The sequence below is a fragment of the Sarcophilus harrisii genome, chromosome 6 (genome assembly GCF_902635505.1).
Source record: "Sarcophilus harrisii chromosome 6, mSarHar1.11, whole genome shotgun sequence".
NCBI classification, from domain to species: Eukaryota; Metazoa; Chordata; class Mammalia; order Dasyuromorphia; family Dasyuridae; genus Sarcophilus; species Sarcophilus harrisii.
Genome location: NC_045431.1, coordinates 243,366,014 through 243,379,991, shown reverse-complemented (window position 1 = coordinate 243,379,991; position 13,978 = coordinate 243,366,014).

The window sequence follows — 13,978 nt, the reverse complement described above, 5'->3', positions numbered from 1 at the left end:
CCAGTATTCCATAAAAAATACTCAGATCCCTAGGTTCAGATCTGGTCTCAGACACTCAGTCGCTGTGTGATCTTGGGAAAGTCCCTTAACTCTGTTTGCCTCAGTTTCCCCAGCTGTAAAGTGAGCTAGAAAAGGAACTGGCAACCTACCGTTAGTATCTTTACCAAGAAAATCCCAAATGGGGCCGTGAAGAGTTAGACAAGACTGAAAATGACTGAACAGCACCCAAAGGTTTTTTGGGGGGTACGTGCTTGTTCTTAGAAAGTTTTCAGTCTTTTCCCTCTGAACAGCCACGGGCAGGATGAGTTATTCATTAGTTCTCCTCCCCGCCTTAGCAGATGAGCAAACTGAAGCTTTCCTTCCTCAGAAATCACTAGAGGCCCAATAACTGTTAGTTGCCCAAGCCAGGAGGGGAGCGGGCGGTCCAGCGCTCTTTCAGCAGGGGGATAACTGGGAGGCGCTCAAGGGCTTCCCCAGCATTCTGAATAGTGTTCTCCTCACCTAGGGCTGTTGTCACTGAGATAGAGGAGCATCCATGAGCCTGTCTCCTTGTCCCCAGCCTCAAGCAGCCACCTCTCCTCCCTCCAGGGCCACGGCCACCTGAGGAAGGGCTCTCCTCCCCCCTTTATGTTTGCTGAACACGGAATTACGGATTTAGAGCAAGATCGTCAGGCCCAACCAAAGCATTTGGCCCAAACCCTGAATTTTGCAGAGGGGGGCACTACTACTCAGAGATGAGGAGGGACTCCCCCATTGCAGAGTTAGTTAATAAGCAGCGGCAGCAAACTCCGGTCACTTTGGTTCTGAGCTTTCTATTCCTCCTTCTTTCCCTCCCTCCCTCTCTCCTTTCCTTCCTTTCCTCCCTCCCTCCTTCCCTTCCTTCCTTCCTTCCTTCCCAGTGCTTTCCGGAAAGAGGGAAAGTCTCCCTCTCTGGTCTTCCTTACCATAAATTGTCTCCTTGTTCCCTGGGAACAATTCAGCCTCTTTGACCTTTGAGTCTTCTGTCTCCTTTTCCATCCACAAGTTTGGGTCTAAGAAACCTCACACTTTCTACCAGTCCCTTAGAAACCTAGACCTCCCACTCCAACCGACAGCCACTCCCTGAACAGTCTCCCTGCTTCCTACTCCGGGCACCCGTAGGACCAACCTGGCCGGTGTCTTGGCAACCACGGAACGTGGTCCGAGAATTCCAGCTCCCTGACCGCAGGGGAAGAGGAAGGGCAATGGAAGCCAACGGCTGCCATTGGGGAAGGAAAGGGTCTAGAGGTACCAGCCAGTGAGGTGGGGGCAGAGGAAGATAAAACCCAGGTTGGGAAAGCTGAACCTCATGAGCTGGAGCTGAGGAAGGAGCTGAGGGGAGACGACAAAAGGGATTTCGGTTTTTAAAGCTCTAAATGTCGATTATAATTCTGTCAATGGGAAGAAGGGAGAAGAGCCTGGGTGTGTGTGGGGGATTCTCCCTGGCCTGGTCGGGCCCTGTCTGGGTATTGTGCTCACCGTGGGGAGCAGAGCTAAGAGTCCCCACTGGGAAGCCGGAGAGGCTGGAGAGCCTGGTGAGGGCCTTGGTCCGGGTTCCGCGGAGACCCCGGGGACGCTCAGCCTGGAGATGAGAAGCGCCCTTCACACCCCCGAAGAACGGCCTCATGGGACAGGACTGGTCTTGTTTGAACCCGGAGGGAGGAGTGGGAGCAGAGGAGGGAGGGGAGGACTAGGGAGCGCTACCGACCCGCTTACTTTCATTGCGGGGATTCTATCAGTGAAGGCCGACCCCAGAGGCCGGGCAGGCTCGGAGGCGGGGCCGGGAGGGTCACCAGGAGGGAGATGACCGCTTGTCAGCGCGAGCCGAGGCGCTGGCTGCTGGGAGGCCTCTGCCGGGATGCTCCGGAGCACTCCGGCTCCTTCCCATCAGGCCCACAGTGCCCGCGCCTGGTCTGGGAGGCAGAGAACGGCCGCCCCCCTAACCTGCACAGGCTCCCTCTCCCAGCTCTCCCTACCTGGCCGGAGACAGAGCCCGCCCGGGAGTGCCCCTGGTGGGAAAGCCGAAGCCGGCAGCGCGGCGCGGCCCACCTGGGCCACACGGTGGCGCTGCGGTGCAACGGCACGGCCAGCTCCGGAGCATCCTCTCCGGCGCCTGCAGAGAAGAGGGAGCAGGAGCCAGGACATTTTCGGAGCCTACACAGTAGTTGGGGGCGGAGCCAGAGCCGCGGAGCCAGAGCCGTGGCGCCTGCAGTCCTGAATGTCAGGGGGGCTCTGGCTCAGCCCCCCCCCAGGCCCGGCTGCTCTCTCCTGAGCCAAAGGAAGGCCCGGGACTCACAGGGCTGGTTCTCTCCTGTGCCAAATGAGGGGTGGGAGCAGGGGGGGCATTTGAGAGACGTGGGGACCCCTTTTTGAGGCCCCCCAAAGGCCCTGGAACCCCCCTCCAGAAACCCTGGGGCCCTTTGCAGATCAGGAGGCGAGAATAGCGGAGGTGGCATTCTAGGAGTCTGGGGCCCTCCAGTTCCCCATGAACCGCCTCTGAAGGCTGGGGACCCCTCTGGATACCCAGAGACCGCTCAAGGCCTAGGGGTCCTCACAGAGACTGGGGACTCCGAAGCAGCCTAGGAGCCCCTCCAAAGGGTTTTTAGAAAAGGACTCCCTTGGGAAGTCTGGGGTATCTCTGGATCCCCACAAACCCTCCAGGGAGGCCTAGGGATCCCCTCAAAGGTGTAGAGAGTATGTAACTGCAGAGATTGAGTGACTTCCCCCTCCAGAAAAGTATTCTGGGGGTGCAGTAACCAGGACTTGGGGTCAAGAGCACCCGAGACTCTCCAACCTCTGCTTCCTCCATCTCTGCAGATGGGTCTGGAGTGATACTGAGCTGATCCCAATGTCCTCTAAGCAGCAACAGCCCCAGCTGTCAGGAGGACTGGAGAAGGAGGGAAGCCCCTAAAGTCTCTTCCCACTCTGAGATTCTTTGGTTCCCCTACCTACTTCCTGTGTGACTCTGGATGAGGGCAGGTCTGCCTCTTATCTGCCTGAGACTCTTGTCTAGGAATTCGTGTCTGTCAAGATTCTGATCTGCTCACTACCTATTGTGGCTCAACCCTTTCTTTTTCTTCCCAATACGTGATTTATTCATTCCTCTGCATTCAAGGTCATCATGCAAACATTAATTAAAATGCATTGGTAGATATACAGTAAAAGTAAAACCATTAATGAAAAGTAACTTAGAACTGAACAGACATATAGGAAGAGAACAGGAGGAAGGAATGGTCATCAATTTTTTTTTTTTTTTTTTTTTTTTTACTAAAGCACATTTTATAGGAGGGGAAGGAGAGTTACAGAGAAAATTCTCCTAAAAGTGCACTTAAAACATCATCATGATTCCAGGTTGTGACAGATTCCAGGGGTTCTTCCCAGCTTTTATTACTTAACAACACAATAATGTTCTATTAAATTTATAAATCACAGTTCAGCCAGTTCCCAATCAATAGACATAAACTTTAGTTCCTGTGCTTTACTACCAGAAATTGCCTCTATGAATATTTTGATATAGATAGGACTTTTCTATCTTTGACCTATATGCTCATTAGTGATGATGTTGAATATAAACTGTTCATTGACTTTCTCACTTAAGCCTAAACTGTTTTTCAGAATAGCTGGACCAAATTCACAGCTCTGTCAGGAGTGTGTTAGTGTGTTTCTCTTCGAACTTTAAACCATGGGCCATTTCTCTTTTATAGTTTTTGTCAATTTGATTTCAGAATTGTTTTCCTTTGCATTTATCTAATTTTAGTGATTAGGAGAAAGTTTTTATAAGAGTTTTGATCATAATGACGAATGTTGGAGGGGATATGGTAAAACTAGGGACACTAAGACATTGTTGGTGGAACTGTGAATGGATCCAACCATTCTGGAGAGCATTTTGGAACTATGTTCAAAAAATTATCAACCTGTACATACCCTTTGATCCAGCAGTGTCTCTACTTGGTTTGTGTCCCAAAGAGATCTTAAAGGAGGGAAAGGGACCCACATGTGCAAAAATGTTTGTGGCAGCCATTTTCTTGTGTTTCTTGTGGCAAGAAACTGGAAACTGAGTTGGATGCCCATCAATGGGAGAATGGCTGAATAAGTTATGGCGTATGAATGTTATGGAATATTATTGTTCTGTAAAAAATGACCAGCAGGGGGATTTTTAGAGAGGCCTGGAAAGACTTACATGAACTGATGCTGAGTAAAATGAGTAGAACCAGGAGATCATTGTACACAACAACATCAATATTATAAGATGATCAATTCTGATGAATTTGACTCTTCCCAACAATCAGGTGATTGATGCCAGTTGCAATGATCTTATAATGAAAAGAGCCATATAACCCAGAGAGAGGACTCTGGGAACTGAATGTGGGACACAACATAGCATTCTCACTCTTTTTGTTGTTGTTTGCTTGCATTTTGTTTTCTTACTCATTTACTTTCCTTTTTGACCTAATTTTTCTTGTGCAGCAAGAGAATTGTATAAATATGTTTACACAGATCGGATTTAATATATATTTTAACATGCATAACATAATGGATTATTTGCCATCTAGGGGAGGAGGTAGAGGAAAGGAGGGGAAAATCTGAAACACAAGGCTATATAAGAGTCAATGTTGAAAAATTATCCATACATATGTTTTGAAAATTAAAAAGCTTTTTAAAAGTTTTGATCATTTATATTTTTATTTTTATAAAAGTAGATCTACCAGGAAGATTTAATCATTTTGACAAGCATACTCCTTCTCTTAGATGGGCACATGAGCATACTCCTTTCAAACAGTATGATGTCAATTAGCATCTTGTTAAAGGGAAAATTAACAACTCCTGAGTAGATTTCAGACATGACTAAAGCTACCCTCCCTCCACCCCACTTGTTTAAGAAGCTGTCCTCCATGTAGAAAAAAACAGCCCCTCTCAGCCTTATTTTGTCTTTCCCTCTTCAGGGGAGAGTTCCAAGTGCAGCAGAGTAGAACGGAGCTCTGAGGGAAACAAAGCCTGAGACTTTTATACACACTCTTCCGCTTCTTTCTAGAAACCATTAATGGTGGCTTTGGGGCAGATGTGCTTGCCCACAGCTTTCTGATCTTGGTCAGATTGGAGACCTGAGAATAATGGATTCTTCCAACCAAAGAGCTGGCAGCCGTTGATGTATTGAGTTCCTGCAGCACTTGGCAAAAGCATTCATGGGTTTCCCACTCAACTCAAGGAGGGCATTCATAAATGATGTCCTTAAACCCCAAATTCCTGTGTCATGAAAGGGGAGTTTGATTTCCTAGGCATTGTGATCTGAGAATCTAGCCTTCTTGTCTGAAAAGGGCAGCACCATAACGTGGCGATTGTGTTGTGAATAAGCCCACACTTAAGATTATGATCTATGATGTCCCCTTCTTCCCCAGTAAGGCTTTGGAGATATCCAAGCCCACCTTTGACCTCCAGGTCCACCAACATCAGGAAAAGAGGCTACAGTTCCCAGAAACCCAAAGGAAGCACAAGGAAGGAATTCAGAGTTTTAAACATTGTTAACCATCCCCTTCCCCTGTTCAATCCTTACTTCTCTGAGCATTTCTAAATTTTATTTCTAAGCTTCTGCTTTTACTTTGCATCTATTAGTACAAATTAATTAAAGTGTATTTGATTTATGTCCCTGAATAAAGAAGGAATGAAGATACCACACACGGGGGAACAAAAGAAAGGGGGGATGGACCAAAGAGGGAGAGATTATGTAAGTAGGACTTCGCTTCTAGAAGAGAGGGGAAATTCCTGTCAATGCATGTACTTGGAGAAAGAATAGGATTACCCATGGAGCCCTGAAGCCAGAGGAGGATAACCACATGGGATAAGGTAGCAGAAGACTGGTGCTTTACTCCCTACTCTGTCACTGATTTGGTCAGCACATGTCTAGCCGAAAGGGGAGCCTGTTCAGCAGCCCCAAGGGTGTTTTCCTCCTGGAGGGTGCCCAAATGTTACTATAATTCTCCAGAGGGATTTTCCCCTTGAGAAGAAGGGACTCAACAGAATGCCAAGCAGTTAACCCACTGACCACCCTAAATTCAAGGAAGTTTATGGATTATTTGAGGATTTTGAATGTTTCAACTCAGTTTTATGGTCTCTTTATATTTTCTGTGGGCTGCTCTCAGGGATGTATTGCTCTGGGTACCTGCATAGAACAGGGTACCTTGTTACCAATATTTGTGGAAACCTACCCATGAAACTGTGTGGGGGACTTTGAGACAGGTAAATTGGAGTAGAGAGCCAAAAAATGAAAATAAAAATGATCTCTTTAGGTGGTCCTGAGGATTAGAAGCCAAGCGAATGTCCTTGCTATTGCTTTTTAGCTCTAGCAATCCTAACCTACCCCAGTGCCTGCTTGGCTCTCCTACTCCAGGAATATTCCAGGACCTCTCAGTTGCTAACTTCTGCCCTATACGATGACCTGGTATTTCTCCAGTAAAGATTTGAACACAGTTAAATGTGCACGTGTTGTCTCCCCCAGGAAAATGTGAGCTCCTTGAGGGCAAGGTCTTTCATGTTGATGTTTCCCCCATGGTTCAATACAATGCTTGGTACATAGCAGGATGTGGCTGTTAACAGCCTGGTTCAGAGAAAGGAGTACTGGTTCTAGAGTCAAAAGTCTTGGGTTTCATCATGTTTTCTACCTGCATGGTCCCACCTTTCTTTCTGAGAGCCCTATCAGAGACATCCTCACAATTCCCATCCTAAATCAAACTCTATGGTCTCCAGTCTTGCTGTGTTAGATTCCTCTGTTCCCAATCTGAGAAGAACATGTCCCAGAGTCTTTAGTAAGATATCCTGCCCAAGCTTTGCCAGAACTATAACATTCAGCTTGAAGTGACCCTGCTTTGGGTTCTAAAGAGCCTGGCTTTTAGTGCTTGGGGTGAAGTATACGTTTCAGCCACACCTTGAGGGAAAAAAAAAAAGAAAACCTGAGAAGGTCTTTTTTTTTTATTTTAACTACAAGCTAAATGACTAACTCCAAACTGCAGCCCAGTTATGCTATTGTAATACAGGCAGTCATGATGATTTTTGACGTGAGTCATTACATAACTGCAAAGGCAAAAAAGAAGCATAACACCAAAAATCATAATGAAAATCTCATAAGGGACCTGTGAATAGAAGGGAAGGCTGGTCAGTGTTCAACCCTGCTTCCCTGCACTCCAGTAGGGTATTCTACTCTGGTTGCTGCCTTAGAAAAAGAAAGGAACAGTCACACTATAGAGATGGGAGGAGACTGAGGGAATCAAATTGGGATAAAGCAAAATGGAGACCAAATATATCTATAACCTATGGGGACTTAAAGCTGATAGGAGAGCAGGAGCAGGAGGAGGTGGGAAGAGGAGAGTCAAAAGGAACTTTTCCAGGACAATCTAAGTCAGAAGAGAGTCCTTGAGAGCCCACGAATTTCTCCTGGTTTTTATACCCATTATTGAATCAAATGGGAAATGTTTAAAATCCCGCAATGATACATGGTGTCTGATGAAAAGTCACAGGGTTTTCATGTTCTCTAGGGACACAAGAGGGAGCTCTAACCCACCAGCATTATATTCAAAAGAATAAATCTGGTATCATAGAGTGGAATGAAACCAAGCCAAATTATTCTCAAATATCATCATAGTCATGGGGGGGGGGGGGAAGTGAAAAAGAAAACTTGGCCCTGGGGGAATCAATGAACATGAGATTTCACCTCTTTCAGTTAAAAACTTTCCCATAAACATTGGGAAATGAGTGTAAATTGTTTGCATTTTTGTTTTTCTTCCCAGGTTATTTCTACCTTCTGAATCCAATTCTCCCCGAGCAACAAGAGAACTGTTTGGTTCTGCACATATATATTGTATTTAGGATATACTGTGACGTATTTAACATGTATAAGACTGCTTGCCATGTGAGTGCAAGGGATAATGTTGTAAAAAATTGCCCATGCATATGTACTGTCAATAAAAAGTTATAATTTTAAAAAAAGGAAATGCTGCATTGACAGAAGCTGCACTGTTACAGCTCCACACTTGGAAACAGCTATTTTTTTATTCATGTATTTTTATGATAATATTTATAATAATGATACACAATAATATTTATTTTAATAAAATGAATTTTACAAAAAAAAAAAAAAACCTTCCCATAGCTTTAAAAGCAAATAATTCCTTTACCGAGGAGGGAATGTTGACATCCCTAAATGAAAACACTGAATTTAAAATGAGAAAACCCAGGGCTAAGCTGAGGAAACATATCATGCCCCTGCTTTGTCATTTACATTCATTCACTTAACCACCATTTACTAGTGAGCTATCCTCCAGAATATACCACATTGCTCTTAGAGTTCCCATCATTCTGAAAATCTCATCGCTCTGATAGTACCAATCACTCTGATAGGATTCCCTGCTCTTTGAGCTTTGAAAGTGCTCATCACACCCAAAGTGCTCCTCCTGAAAAACCTCTTGGTCTGAAATTTCCTCTATCTCAGATCAGCCACAAAGTTCTTACAGTTTTAGTTGATGAAGAGCACAGTCTGCCCTTCAAGGCTTCCTTAACAAGCATATGTTAGAATCCAGTGACATTTGGGCCTCTCTATTTCAGGTGTCTTTGGCCGCCCTTCATGCCTAGCAAACTTTACCATCTCATTTCTACCCATTGGCTACTTTGGCTTCTTTCAAGACAATCCTACCTTCTACAAGAATTTCCTGCCTAAACATTTGGAAAACAAGAACCCCTTGACCTCAATTTCCTCTGTGCTAAAGGCTAATGATACAAAAAGAAGCAAAAAAGAGTTTATGCGATGTTCTTAAGGGGGAGACAACATGTAATAAATATATACAAGTTATATAGAGGATAAAAAATCATTAACAGGTTTTAGACTACCATTGCTGGAATTTGCTAAACAGTGTGGTAACAGACTGACACTAAGAGAGGAAATGCAGAAAGATCAGACCTTTTCTTGGACCTTTCCTTGGTCCTTGAGGAAGTGAGTACAAGTGGTGGCTCTAGAAAGCTTAAAAGCATAAGCCAATGGTAAGCCAGCGGTTCCTGTCCTCACTTCAGTCCAACTTTTCCCCAGTGATACTGGTTTATTTTTGGTTTAACTTGTGATCTCCCCTTCTTAGCTGTTAAGCCATAAAAATCTCTTCTAAAACTGGCAGATATTCCCCAGCTAGTCTTGCCCAGTGGCTCCAGCTCAGCAAAGATTTTTTGCACTTATCTAAAGTATGCATGTACAAATACATATGTATACACGTAAATATCAACATATGTGCATGATTACATTGTAATATCTACATGTATACTTCAGGATCTATGTGGGATATAAACACACACACATACATAGTGACTTGTTCTCAATCAGTTAAAGTTCTTAGGTTCACATTCTGGTTCTCACTTTAGATGAGATGCGTCATTTGACTGATAAAGGATTCAAAGAAAACAGAAAAAGTGCTGAAGGGTGAATGTTGAAAACTCTCTTTGCATATATTTTGAAAATAGAAAGCTATTATTAAAAAAAGAGGGCTGAAGTTTAAAAATTAGGTATAAAAAGCTAAAAACATGTTAACCCTTCACCCCTCCTCATCCAACATCCCTGACCCAGAGCCTGAGGATGAGGTAGATCTGTGCAGTTTTCCTAGTCCTCCTCCCTCTAGACTTCTCAGCAGCTTCTGACACCGTGGATCACTCTCTCCTCCTCCATACTCTTTTCTCTCCAGCTTTTCGGGCCACCTCCTCCCCCTCCTGCTTTCCCCCCTACCTCTCTGACCACGCCTCCATTTCCTTAGTCGCATCCTTCTCTAGATCACACCTTCTAACTGGAGGTGTCCCCAGGGCTCTGTCCTGGCCCCTTTTCATTTCTCCTTAAATGCAAGTTCACTAGGTGATCTCAACAGATCCCATGGCTTTAATTACCCTCTCTATGCTCCATGATGGGTCGATTCTTAAATCTTGCCCCAGTGCCTCCGTCGTCCTCCAGTCTCACACTTCGGGCTCCCTTTCAGACCCGCCCAGAAGGGAACTCAGGATCTTTCCCTAAATGTACCAGCTTCCCTATTACTCTCAAGGGCAGCTCCATTCTCCCAGCCCCTGAGGTTCACAACCCGGAGGCATCGCGGATTCCTCACTGTCCCTTGGGCTCTGGCCAAGGCCTGCAGAGTCCTCACCTTTGCAATATCTCTTGAACTTGCACCTTTCTTTCTTCTGACTTCCCCCACCTGGTGTAGATGCTCATCACCTCCCAGCAGGACTACTGCAATATCTTGCTGGGAAATCTACCTGCCTGGCCCTTTAAGAAGCCGCTCCTAGATCCGAAGCTCCTCACTGGGGACCACAGGAGGAGGTACTAAACGGGAGCTCCACCCCTCCCCACATCCCGGCATTTGCGCCTGCGCAGGGGGCGGGGGCGGGGCTGGCGCTAAAGAAGGACCAATCCTCTTACAGCAGAGCAAAACCCAAAGCTTTACAGCTGAAAAGGGCGCCTGCGCAATAGCCGTTGTAGCACGTGCTGGTGGAGCCTTCCCGCTCTTTCCAGGCCCAGGCCTCAGGATCCCGCCCCCACCCTCACGGTGGAACAGCACGGACTGAATCCAAGGGGGAGGGGCGTAAAGGCTCCCCTCTTGGGGGAGGAGAGAAGGACGCTGCCCCAAGAGCCCCGCCCCCGAGGAAGAGTCTGGCCTTAAGGAGGGACTCCCCGAAGGGTAGGAGGAGGCTGGGGGCACTCGAGGAGCTGGCGTTGGGGGAGAGACGGGGCGAAGCCCCCCTCCCCACTAAGAGGTGCAGCAGCGTGGGGGAGAGGGGCCCGAGAGGTCAGGATGGCCGGACACTGGGCCCAAGAGAAAGCCACTTTGTCAGGGCCCAGAGCGGAGGGGCAGGGGAGGGCCCACAGAGGAGTCCCTTTTGTCCCGGGTTTAGGAATGAGTCGCTTAGGTAGCTCTAAAATGCTCTTATCAGATGCAGGAGGCCTCGGGGTAAGATTTTGTGAGAAACACTAGTAACCCCCCAAAGGGAGGGAAAGAAAAGGGGCCAACGGTTCCAAAGGAAGAGACCCTTTATGTCTTTTTAGGTATTTAAAGCTCTAGGAAACATGAATTAATCATTTGAAATAGAAATTTGAATGTTTTAATGCTGAGAAAGTTATAGAAGATTGATATACTTCCCTTCCTCTGGACAGTATTGAGAGCATCAAAACAAACAAGGCAACAGGAAATATGAGAAGCAGTAGAGGGGGGTGGGTAAAGGGCCAGCCCTTGACTAAGGAGCATCTGGCTTCAAGTCCCAAGTCTTGCTAGTATCATTTGCCTTCTTAGTAACTTTTCCTTTGGGTGTAAAATGATTAACCAAACTGTTGGAAAGTTTAAGCTAAAGATAAGTTGTCAAACTTCATTGCTTCAGTACTTTCCCACACTGAGGAAATCAACAGGGCCAAAATTATGTCAGTGACCTGAAATATACTGAAACAAAAAAGTGCCCATCCATGATATGAGGAAAGGTGAAGTAAACCAAGAGCCGAGAAAACAGTGTAACAATAACTGCAACAGTGTCGTTGGAAAGAACAGCCACAAGTTCTAAGGAAATAAAGGAAAGCAACAAGGAATATAAAGGAAATAAAGAAGCAAATGTTGCAAAAGTGTAAATAGGCAGAGCTTGAAAGAAGATAAATGAAGAGACACCCCTTTGTAGAAGTAGAAAGTCCACAAAATATTGTACATTGAATGTATTTTCAGGCTTTTTCAATATATTGATGTCATGATGATTTCCTATTTGTTTTTTCTTTAGAAAATATCCTTTCTTATATAAAATGACTGAGAAAGCAATGGTACTGGGGAAAATTATGGGGATGTAAACAAAAGATATTAAAAACTCCTTAAAAAGGGGGAAAATGAATCAAGAAACAAAACTCATCAAAATGTTACTTTCAGTCAATGCAAGAGATGTCGATAGAATTCAAATAAGAATCAGTCCCAAAGCACTTAGTACTGGCCATTTTGCTAAATACTAAGGATACAAAAACAAAAGGCAAAAAATCAAATAGCTCCTTTCCACAACGAACTTGCATTCTAATAGCATGTACTTGTGTAAATATGGGCAGATTATATACAAGATGAATATAGGGTAGTTTGGGAAAGGAGGGCACTGGTAGCTAGAAATGCTTCATGTAAAAAGTGTAAGGCTTAGTTTTATAGGCAGTCAAGAATTCAAAAAGACAAGAGGGAGGAATAAGGGCATTTCAGGCATGGAGATGATTTGAAAAGAGAAGATCAGGTTTAGCAGTTAAAAGGCCATCAGTAGTTTTAGGAAAAGATGAAGATAGGTTGAAAAGACTTTAGAAGGGACTGGGGAGAAAGGACCATAGACTCAGTACAAGTAATTACTTTTTTCAAGGGGTTTGAGAAAGGAAAGAGGAAGTTTGATGACTAGTGGGGATAGTGGGGTCTAATGGGATGCTTTTTAAGGATGGTAGACACTTGGGCATGTTTGTAAGAAGCAGGGAAGGAACCAGTAGATGAGAAGCTGAAGATAAGTGGGGATGATGGTGGGAGCAGTCTGTTGGAGATGAAATCAAAGGCCATCTGACCTTGAGGAAAAGGACTCCTCCTCCTAATCAGAGTCTACAGTAAAAGAGAAGATAGAAAGAGAAGATATCAAGAATAGATGAGGAGGAGGGTTGTGAAAGGAAGATACAGAGGGAACTTGAAATGTAAGGTATAAGACTGAAGTCCTCAGCAGAGAATGAGAGTGTGTCTGTTTTGTAAGTGACAGATGGGCAGATGGAGGGAGGGAGAGAAAGTATTTGGCAAGATAGAGAATCAATTAAAAGAGTAAAAGGATTTTCTTGCTATAGCAAAATCCCATTTGAGATTAAATAACATAAATTTGTAGTGGGCCCAGTTCAGAGGGTTTCATGACTTCCTCTGTTTGGCAGCACCTAAATAGGGGTGGAGGAGGTGACTGGTGGAAGTGGTCCATGATTGGGGATTCAAAGGTCCAAGCACAAGATAAGGTTTGGAGTACATAACATATGGGTGGACTGATTGCCTAAGCAGTTGAGCTTAGAAAGGGAGAAGAGTGCCTCCAAAGCAGAAGTGGGAGCATAGAAAAGGACTGAGGGTAGAAGAATAAAGGGAAGGGTGGAATAATAGGAGATTGGGTAATAGGAGATTATAGGTAAATGTCAAAGTTCTTGATCATGGAAGAGAACACAGATCAAAAGCGACTATCCCCATTCCCCAGATGTAGCACCTTAGTATGGCCTAAAAGCTCAGTAATCGAAGAACGGAAAGTCAGGATATTTAAAAGAACATCAGCATGTATGTTGAAGTCTCCTTGTGTGAGTGAAAAGATTTGTGAGCCAGGCATTGAACTTGAGAAAGGAGGAAGAATGTCCTAGGGCCATATAACATCGAATAGCCACCTGCATCTGGATTGGGTGAAAGCATTTAAATGATGTGAACCCCAAAGAGGAGAAAGTGTTAATGATAATGATAGAGGAAAAGGGTGGAGTGGGCAATGGGGGAACCAAGATTATTTCCTCCTTTAGGATCTATGGTTTAGAAGTATAAGAGAAGGTTCAGCCACTACTGAGAAGGAAGGCAGGTTTCAGTGACATACAGTATGGGAAGAGCAGGAGAAATAGAGTGCTAAAGCAATTGTTCCTTATAGAGAGGGAGTCTCAAAGGCCATATTAGATGGGCCAGGCAGGTGTGAAATAGGTCATTTTGTGGAGGTTGAGGTGATTCAGGAGAATCCAGGCAAGAACCAGGAAAGAACAGGCAATAGGGATTGGGAAATTCAGAATCTTAACTCTGGGAGAGCAGCAGCAAGGAGGTGGGGGAGGGGGGAGAGGATGATACCCTGTTGAGTATCAGTGGATAGGAGGAACACCATTTTGCTCCTTTCATTCAATGAAGGATGAAGGCTGGTGAGCAGAAGGTCAAGGTTACCTTTTAGACTCTGGGCAGGGCTAAGG